This window comes from Polypterus senegalus, chromosome 4 (assembly GCF_016835505.1).
Source record: "Polypterus senegalus isolate Bchr_013 chromosome 4, ASM1683550v1, whole genome shotgun sequence".
Taxonomy (NCBI): domain Eukaryota; kingdom Metazoa; phylum Chordata; class Cladistia; order Polypteriformes; family Polypteridae; genus Polypterus; species Polypterus senegalus.
This window is the reverse complement of record NC_053157.1, coordinates 207692260-207702432: the sequence shown is the minus strand read 5'-3', so window position 1 is coordinate 207702432 and position 10173 is coordinate 207692260.

The window sequence follows — 10173 nt, the reverse complement described above, 5'->3', positions numbered from 1 at the left end:
CACATCAAAAGACCTGAGTCTCTTTAGTAAGTACAGTCTGCTATGGCCCTTCTGGTACAACACCACTGTGTTGTCAGACCAGTCCAGTACCCCCCCAGGTACTTTTAGTTCTGCTCCACTTCCACATCCTCCTAGTGGATGGTGACTGGAATCACAGGCTGCTTGTCCACCACCAGTTGTTTTGTTTTGCTGATGTTGAGTTGCAGGTGGTTCTCCCTGCACCACAAGCCAAAGTATTCCATAATCTTCATGTACTCATCTCCATTATTAATTCTCCTTAAGGAGGAATCATCTAAACATTTCTGTAGGTGATAAGTGCTCATATTGTGCTGGGAGTCTGTTGTGCAGATGGTAAACAGGAAAGGAGACAGGACAGTTCCATGAGGTGCTCCAGTATCACACACACTTACAAAAGTGGTAAGAATGGGAGTGATGAGTAAGTGGACAGTTCACTCCATCTGATGGACTGGGGTTTAACTGAGTAAGAGCTTATCTGTAACTTCTTCTTTAAGTTATTAATCTTTCCCTAGAATGCGCACCAGTCTTTGTGAGCTGATGATTCTTGACATAATTGTGAATACTGAAAGAAACGTTAGGAGGGTACTATCCTTTTTTCATAAGAAAAATTCACAATTGGCAGACCCCCGTGACCCTGTAGTTAGGATATACCGGGTTGGATAATAGATGGAAGGATGAAAATTCACAATTGTTAATGACAGGGATATAGCCAGGAATGAATTTCAGAGGCATACATGAATCATGTGATTAGTAAACGGCCATAAAATATATTTCTTTCAAGCCCAAAATGTCACCCTGGGCAGCCCCACTTACTATATTTTAGAATGTTTTTGAATCTTGCAACTATTAGTGTAATTTGGATACACAATATAATTTCTTTACCAACTGCAGTATATATCCTCTAACACTAAGAGCTGCCCTCTAAAATGGTATATAGGCCATGGGTCTTCAGTAATTGATATTTACGCTTTGGAAACATATTTCAAAATAGTAAAAGCGGAGATTTTTTTTTTTTTGTACTGCTTCAAAACAGTGAAACTAGACATATTATTTGTAGATATTTCATAGTAATTTTTTTTTGGTATGTTCCTGGTACATTCACTGAAACTTTTATAGGGTTTGAAAGCTTATTCCAACATGTATGGAAATAAGAATAACATTTATGGAAGACAGGGGGTGCCTCAAAGCCCCAAACCCCAGACACAACTGACGCGTAACACAATCATGAGTTCAAATAAAGGATATTTTATTATCCTCAATACCTTTCTTCACAAAGACAATCACAACTAACCTGGATTTCTCTCCTCTCTTCTTCTTCCGAATCATCTTCCTCCCACAAGTGTTGCCCTCTTCCTTCTGATTCTGACCAATAATATGAGGTCAGGCAGCTCCTTTTATCTTGGACCTGGGAGTATTTCCAATGTCAGGGCTCAGCCAGATGGAAGTAGTTCGTTAATTGAAGCAGGGAGCGTAACTCCCAGTAGTGCTCTCTGGTGGCATCCACTGGATCTTGGTTTTTATCCAGGACACTCGCAAGCCCAGACACTCAGACTCCTCACTCAGTCTCTCGAGCGCCCCGATCAAAGCCTCTATTAACTCCGCGAAGATCATAGCATCATCAGCAAAGTCAAGATCCGTCAATTTTTCTTCACCAACAGATGCCCCACAGCCTCTGGACCCCTTGACCTTGCCCAACACCCAGTCCATACAAGTATTGAACAGAGTAGGAGCAAGAACACACCCCTGACAAACCCCAGAATCAACTGCGAAAAATGCAGAGGTCCTGCCACCACTCTGCACAGCACTCACAGTACCAGTGTATAGGCCAGCCATGATATCCAGCAACCTCGAGGGGATCCTGCGAACCCTCAGGATGTCCCATAGGGCAGCTCGATCAAGTGAGTCGAACGCTTTGTAAAAATCGACAAAGGCTGCAAAGAAACTCTGCCGATATTCGCGTTTGCGCTCCATGAGAACCCTCAGTGCCAGGATGTAGTCGATGGTAGACTTCTTAGGCTTAAAACAAGACTGTTCCGGTCACTGGTAGGTGAGCAAGTGATCACGGACCCTATTGAGGAAGACCCTAGCAAGGACCTTACCCGGCACCGAGAGCAGTGTTATCCCCCTGTAGTTGCTGAAATTCAGCTGATCACCCTTCCCTTTCCAGAGAAGAATGACAAGGCCCATTTTCCAGTCAGTTGGGATGATGCCAGTCTCTCAAATAGAAGAAAAGATTGCTTGCAATGCCAGGAGGACAGCCTTACCACCAGCCTGGAGAAGTTCACCCCAGATACCATAGATCCCTGCAGCCTTTCCTCCCTCAGCTGGTTCACCACCTGTACAATCTCAGTGCTCACAGCTAATTGGAGGATCAGCCTCAAGAACCGAGAACCCAGAGATATCCAACATCCAACATCCTAGTCAGAGGATCAGCTTTAAAGACATATTAAGAAAATTTAAAATGACCCCCCCCCTCCAAAAAAAACACATGCAACTACAGAAAAACAAATGTATGAATGAACTGAACTGGAGATGTTCACTTTAAAAATGTATATCTCTTAGAATTCATTTTTCTAAGCAAAACTATATGTAAGAATATGAGTTATTTTACTTCTGAGACAGTCTGTGCAATTTCTTTTGCATTACAATGTTTCTTGATCATCCATCCAGCCATCCATTTTCTAACCCGCTGAATCCAAATACAGGGTCACGGGAGTCTGCTGGAGCCAATCCCAGCCAACACAGGGCGCAAGGCAGGAACCAATCCTGGGCAGGGTGCCAACCCACCGCAGGACACACACAAACACACCCACACACCAAGCACACACTAGGGCCAATTTTAGAATTACCAATCTAGTGATTCTTTTATTTCACTGTGTTGCAACATTATTTTGTTCAGAATATGGGCGCCATCATATTACAATTACCAGCATGCTGGTGTCAGTTTCCAAGGAATGTGGTGATTTTGGATAACTTCATATCTTATGCCATCAGCACCACCCCTTACATACTGGCCTTACATACTAGCCCAAGGATTTATTTATATCAGTGATTTTCTGCTTTCTGAACTTACTATTTCCCTTGTGACTTGGATTACTGATTAGCAATTAGGTGTTGGTGATAAAGGTTTTTCTTCTCAATTTTGAGAGTTTGACTGCATTTCATCTCCTGGTCCTCTTCTGGCCTTTGGGTAGGATAATAATATAGGCAAATGAAAATAGTAAACATGTAATAGTAATATAGTACTGCACACCTTCAAAACCTACATTCCTGGTGAACATACGACTGGCAATAAAATAAAAAAATTTAAAATTAATGATGTAAATCTCACCTTCGAAACTTTGTTTGGTTCGGTTGGCTGTCTCCCATTCTGTGATAGGATTGAAGTGCTCATTGCAAGGTTAGATTTGCAGTTGGGTGTGCTTTTTATTTGACTTTAGGTTTTTAAGGCCAGAGGATAGATGATGTTAGTTACGTAGAAAGCTCTACACTGTAATGACACATTTCCAGCTAACCACTGTCTTCATGTTTCTCTTGACCTTCATACATAAGCGTTTCTTGCAAGGCATAGGCCTACTGGTTTTCACACCATAGCCCAAATACGTGCAATTTAAGGTTTATGGTGATTTTAATTTTGATCCATGTTCTTTTCACAGTTAATTTGTAGTGCCTTCAAAATAAGCTCCTGCCACCATAACCCTTTACTGGTTTAGCCGGGTTTGATGCTGGTCTCAGTGAGGAGGTCCACTCTTTCCTTTGTGTCAAGTCTCCCATCTTGGTATCTACATCTTTCTTCTTCCTTCTCCAATTTCCTTTATCCCACTTTGTGCCAAAAACTCTAACCCTAATGAAATACCCCCCTCTAGTGGTCAAGTTGCTAACTGCCAGCATGTTACCGGATTGTCTTCTGAAAGTTTATCAGCAGTTACATCAACAAACAAACTAATTACACACTCTGACTATCTAATGGAGTAAAGAAATGCAGATGATAAACCGTGAATTTTCAGGATATGTTCATTGGAGACTGAAGAACTTTATGGTATTGTACACATAATATACCATAGCTATTCATCAGTCTCATATAATGTCTTTCATATCTATCTATCTATCTATCTATCTATCTATCTATCTATCTATCTATCTATCTATCTATCTATCTATCTTGTATAGTGCCAAGTCTAAATCGTTCCCTTAATGTTAATTTTATTTTTGGCTGACACACTAACCCAAGATGGCATGTGTTACAGTTGTTCCCATATATTTTTTTCCTTGTTCAGACAAGTTAAATAACTCAGTCAGGGTCACACAGTGAGTCAGAAGAAATTGAACTGACATCCTCATGGTTTCATGTTGTAGTCACTAGACCATACAGCCCATAAAATGAACATAATGTTCTTTTTTTTGTGTCTGCTCTTGTCATTTCTTTATGTTCTATTTCTATCTATCTATCTATCTATCTATCTATCTATCTATCTATCTATCTATCTATCTATCTATCTATCTATCTATCTATCTATCTATCTATCTATCTATCTATTGTTGGGTGCTCTGTAGTGTTCAATATGTAAAGCACTATACTATACATCAGGAACACCAAATCCTTATCTTCTATGCCACCTTCTAGTCTCTGCATTAAAATTCTGTAATTTTTATTTTTAGTGACTTGTTACTTTTGTTATAGTATTTACCATGAAAGGATTTATGTAAAGTAAGCAGTCCTAAAATCAATATTGTTTTCTTTCTAGGTCATTTTCTTTGTGCATTCAGTCTTTTATTTTCATTCCATTACCATTCATAACTTTTTGTATGAGTTCACACTAAGAAATGCACTATATAAAGTAAAATTTTCAGAGTAACTGTTGTGAATCTAATTTTTTTGTATTGCATTTTTATGATTGTACCTCTGACCATCATGAAAATCTTTCTGACAGAGCTAACCATGAAAGACGCTATATAAAATATGAATGCATGCTCAATATGAACATAACCTGATAGGTAACACTTTTGAATAGGGGCTGCCTAGATCCTAGATGTATATGTTTGTCAATTACTGCTACATATTATGCCTTAAGCAAATGCATTTATTTAGTCTTAAAATTACTTAGAGAGCCTGAATGACAGCAACGTAAAATAGGGGCTACCTATGGTGCATTTGTTAACCACTTACTGCCATGTCACAAGGTCTTAAGAACCACCATTGACAACACGTTAGAACAGAGAATTTTCAGTAGAGCAAGTGTTAGTCACTTACTTCTGTGTAACAAGACCTTAATAAGGGCTTTGTTTATTTGACCTGAAATGCATCACTGACAGCTTTAAAACAGGGACTGCCTATACTGCTTATATTAGTCACGCACTGCTATATACAGTAGTAAGATCTGTGGCACTTTATTTGTGTCACATAGATGTGAGTGACTGTAGATGCATTACAACAAGCCCTTAGGATCTCTCATGGCAAGTGTAATCCAATGATGTATTAATTTTATTATTGAGGAGTCACAACTGAAAGTGGAGGTTTTTACATTTAGTATACTACTACCTATTCAATCACTAAGCATTTTTTTAAAATGTGTTTTGTCTATGTTGAGCAGTAAATGAATGCCCTGACAGTAGCCAGTCTCTTACTCTGGTGGCATATTTACCCTGCTGAAGACATTGCAATAAAAAATAGGCAGCAGAAAGAAGAAAGCATAGGGATGGCTACCCCGTATACTGAAAAATTAGCAAAATAACTGTGGAAGCATAAAATACATTGAAGATTCTCACTTTGAAAGAAGGTTCTAGGAGTCGAAGGATAGGCAAACAGAGTAATTAGCTTTATTGCAACAAAACAATAATGCAGACTCAACTCAGTTAGGCCAAACTGAGTTGAGTCCCGAACAGGCCAAAAATCACAGTTTATATAATAATTTCTTATCATCTTGCCCTTGTTTGCAATGCACTTGCTGTCTATTCTGACTCACTACTCCAGCTGGCTTCTCACAGGCTTTCCTTGGCCACCAATATTTCTCGTCATTCAGTATCATTCCTTGCTTCCATTATTTCCTAACTGGCCTTCAAACAACAGGTGTTCCCCTTGTTCCCCCTTCCCCTGTCCTCGGGCAGTTTCTGTATGTCATTGTCTTCCCTATCTGTCTTTCTGAGTTACTCAATATTGGTGGTTTTGCTCTGAGCTTAACTAAAAAGGAAATATGGCAAATGCCTTTATTTAACTATTTGCTTGACATATCTAATTCAAACTAAATTTAATGCTTATAGAAACACTTAATTAGTTTTATGTCTATTTATGCTAATACGTGACTTTTTATTTTCTATATAACAAAAACACATATTTACAAAAGCAGAGTTCAAATACCAAACTAACAAGATGAATCTGGTCACTAAATATGGTGGATTAAAGGAAGAGATGGAGTCAAGGAGGCCAGAACAGGAATTGATGTGGTAGTTAGATGAGTTCTGGGTACCGGAAGTGATGTCATCAGTGGGTGGACCAGTGGTCTGTTGGTCTGCAGAGGAACAAGAGGAGCAAGGGTCAGATGACATTTCCTGCTCCCATTCTTGCTGAGTAATAACATTATTTGAGACTATAAACCATCTTCCATGCACACGTATGTCATATGGTGCCCCCCTCAGCCCAGACCAATTGGGTCGCCGGCCTGAACTAAAAGGCCTTGAACCCGAGAAAGAGCATTGCCATTGGCCTGGAGAGAACCCCAACAATAAAGGACATGAAAGTTATAAGATTAACGGTCCAAAAACGAACAAGTGGTGCTCAGTATGGCACCCAGTCCTGTGTCTAAAGCATCGGTCTGGTGGATTAAAGGCAGAGAGAAGTTAGGAGTCATTAAAACAGGAGCTGACGTAAGGGCCTGCTTCAGGTCATGAAATATAGCATCCGCCTTACTGTCCCCATACCATGTTGTTAGGGACCCGCTTCTTAGTTAAATCCGTTAAGGGCACTGCTCTCTCAGGACACTGTAGTACAAACCAGCTGTAGTTTATGGCCAAACCAAGGAAGGCTTGGACCTGCCACTTGGTTTTCAGAGAGGGCCACTTCAATATAGCATCTACTTTGGAACACTGTGGTTTCACTGGCCCTTTACCCAATGGTTATCCCAAATACTTGGCCTTTACCAGTCCAAAAAAACATTTCTTAGGATTGGTTTGAAGCCCAGCATTTGAAAGTGCCTGGAGCACACCCTAAACCTGCACTAGGTGTTTCTTCCTTGTGTTGGAATTGATGACTTTGTCATTCTAGTAAGGCAGCACTATAGGGGACACAGCACTTTATCCACCAGATGCTGGAAGGTTGCAGGTGCCTCATGTAATCCAAATTTAAGAACACAATATTGCCACTTGCCACTTGTCATGTTAAGAGTGGTCAAATATTTCTCTTTTCCGAGTCACTCGAGGAAGTCGTCCACTTGCAGCATTGGATATGCGTTGAATTGGGAGACTTGATCAAGGTGATGGAAGTCATTGCAGAACCTCCAACTTCCATCAAGCTTAGGGACCAATACGATAGGGCTGGACCAAGGACAATGACTTTCCTCAATTACACCTAGTTCCAGCATACGTTTGATCTCAAGTTCCACATCATGTTTTGCGTCTGGGAGGTGATAAGGGCATTCCTGGACGATTACCCCAGGGTCTGTTATAATATTATGCTCAATCAGAAAGGTCCAACCAGGTTTCCCACTCACTACATCAGGGATGGACAGGTTTACGGCTTCAAGTTCCTGGTTTTGACAGGGTGTCATAAAAGAACTGAAGTTAAGGTTGCTTTAAATAGGTGCAAAGAGAACGGGGCTGGCTGAAGTAAGGATTGGGCCCCCTGTCCCTCCATGACTTCATGAAGTTGATGTGATAAATCTGTTCACTCAGTCAACAATTTGGTGATTTTACCAGATAATCATTCAGCTTTTTTTGCGCTTTAACTTCGTATGGGCCCTGCCAATAAGCCATTAATTTGGAGTGTGAGGTAGGAACGAGTACCATGACAAGGTGTTCAGGGTGGAACTCCTGAAGTCCAACGCGTCTTGCCATGAATACAGGTTAGACTGGTCTCCTCCGTAAACCATTGTCGCCGTTTCACATAACGGCAAGCTACAATGGAAATGTTGCTGCTGGTATCTATCAGTGCGGTAAACCTGTGCCCATTTACTATCACCACTCCTTTCCAAGGAAAAGATAAGGGATTAGTGATAGCACAGTACCTTTCACCTCAAGCCCTGCAGCAGTGCACCAGCTCTCTGAGTTGTGGAAAAATTGAGATGGTATGCCCGACCTCCTCAAGGCTGGATGTGCGCTTCTCCTTGTGACAGGCCTTGGACTCCATACTGCAGTGAGTGGACTCCAAATAGGTGACATGCCCCTATCGGGTTTGGCGCACAGGCTTTTCTGAACACTCGAACTGGGCTGCCACTCTCCAGGGTTTCAGTGAGAAAGTTCATATGTTTATATGCCTATCTGAGGACCAGCCAGACGAGAAAATCAGGGAGGGCATTTACCAAAAGATCACAGGCCACATGCTTCATGATCTGGCCGTAACCAATGCCCTGCCTTACCCAACAATTCAAAAGCCTGTGATCTAGACAGTCTCTCAGGGTTAAACTGCCACCCGTGGCACCACCTCACCTGCTGGTCCGGAGAAACGCCTTACCTCTTAAGGATTCCATTCTTTAAAAGATCATAGTTAGTGGTCTCCTCAGTCCCAAGGTCATAAAAGGTCCTTTTCACTTCAGCGAGTCGTGTCCGGGTCTCATCCAATTGTACCTTGTGGTCCTGGGTCTCTGTGGCTATGTTATGAAGGACTGAAGTCAGGTTCTGCTGTACTGACATTTTCAAGCAAAAAAAATCCTGCCGACTTCGCCAATGTAATAAAAAATAGATAGAAAAAAGTTTGGGGTTGGCCACCACATATACTGAAAAATCAGTAAAATAATGAAAACACATCTTTACAGATACAGAGTTCAAAAACCAAACTAACTAATAGGATGAATATGGTCACTAAATATGGTGGATTAGAGGAAGAGGTGGAGTCAGGGAGCCCAGAACAGGAACTAATGTGGCAAGTAGATGAATTCCGGGTACCAGAAGTGATGTCACCAAAAGGTGCCAGAAGTGAAGTCATCAGTTGGTGGGCCAGTGATGATATCACTGAGAGGCACAGTCTTCAGCTGGTCTGCAGAGGGACAAGAAGAAAGAGGGTCCGATGACAGGACCAACCCCTGATCTGGCACTGACAGAGTAACACTGTTTGAGCCTGTAAACCTTTTCCCAATCAGGAGATGACATAGAGTAGTCTGAATTCACAAAGGGGTAATCACTGAGAAGACAACATTTAAATAACAAAGCTCAATATGTGTAGCTAGAAGCCTGGTCAGAAAACAGAACCAAAAAGGGTACATATAACCAGAGCCATTAGGACAGAAAAATAATGTAATAACTAGAAAAATCAAAAAATAACAATATGAAGTGATGCCATTTTTTCTTTTATTAGTCCAATCTTGGATGAATTAGGTGTGCATGGTGCCTGCTTTTTAAATTGTCTAGTGACATCATGATACACAACCTCCTTGAACCATCTCTCAGAAATGCGACCTCACGTCTGCTTACACATGGTGATGTCCAACAGGAAAACAAGATAGTGCCATGGTAGAATGTGAAATGTTTTAACACAAGAAAGAAAAATATAAATGCAGCCAATAGATGTCTTGGCCTCAGAAACACATAAAACCACATAAAACACATAAAAGAAAACAAGAATCAAAATATGAAAAAAAACATCTGTTGAAACCAAAACAAATTAACTTAAACTACATTCTGATACTAGAACAATAAATATAGAGTTAGATAAATGTTGATAAAAGTTAAGTAGGTATAATAAAATATGCATCTACATTTCAAAAAAATGTTATGGGGGGCGCAATTAAAACTGTTATGAAAACTCGGATCGCAAATACTTAAAGGTTGAGAGACGCTGCATAAAACCATACCCAAATAATTTTTAGAGGCTAAGGGACAGTTTGAAAAAAGTACATTTATAAACAAGATCATGTCACTGCCATTTTGAGATACTGTTGCCAGGATGTAACCTTTGTTGCTGTGGAGTGCAGTTATGAAAATCACATATTTGATAACACCAGCTCAACA